Below are 325 nucleotides of genomic sequence, written 5' to 3'. Positions count from 1 at the left end.
GATTATCGTCACGGAAATCTTATTACGGAAAGTTCTTAAAGAGATCAAAAGACGTGAGGGGAGAGAGAGAAAAAAAAGAAAAGAAAGAAAAAAACGAGATAAAAAATAACGAGATAAAAAATAATAACGAGAAAAGGAAATAACTAAATGTTGATAACTTTGTATAACATTTTATGTGTTCCTTGCACAGAAATAGAACTCCTTCTCGCCTCCTTAGACTCGTCTTGAGAACTCCATCCACTATTCATGGGTATAAATACGTGAGGCGACATGGCCCCGCCCTATTACGCTAGACGGCTCGTCTTGAAGGCTTTTAGACTATATT

Source organism: Penaeus monodon, chromosome 28 (genome assembly GCF_015228065.2).
Source record: "Penaeus monodon isolate SGIC_2016 chromosome 28, NSTDA_Pmon_1, whole genome shotgun sequence".
Lineage (NCBI taxonomy): Eukaryota > Metazoa > Arthropoda > Malacostraca > Decapoda > Penaeidae > Penaeus > Penaeus monodon.
The sequence above is the reverse complement of the archived record's forward strand: the minus strand, read 5'-3'. Positions refer to the sequence as shown.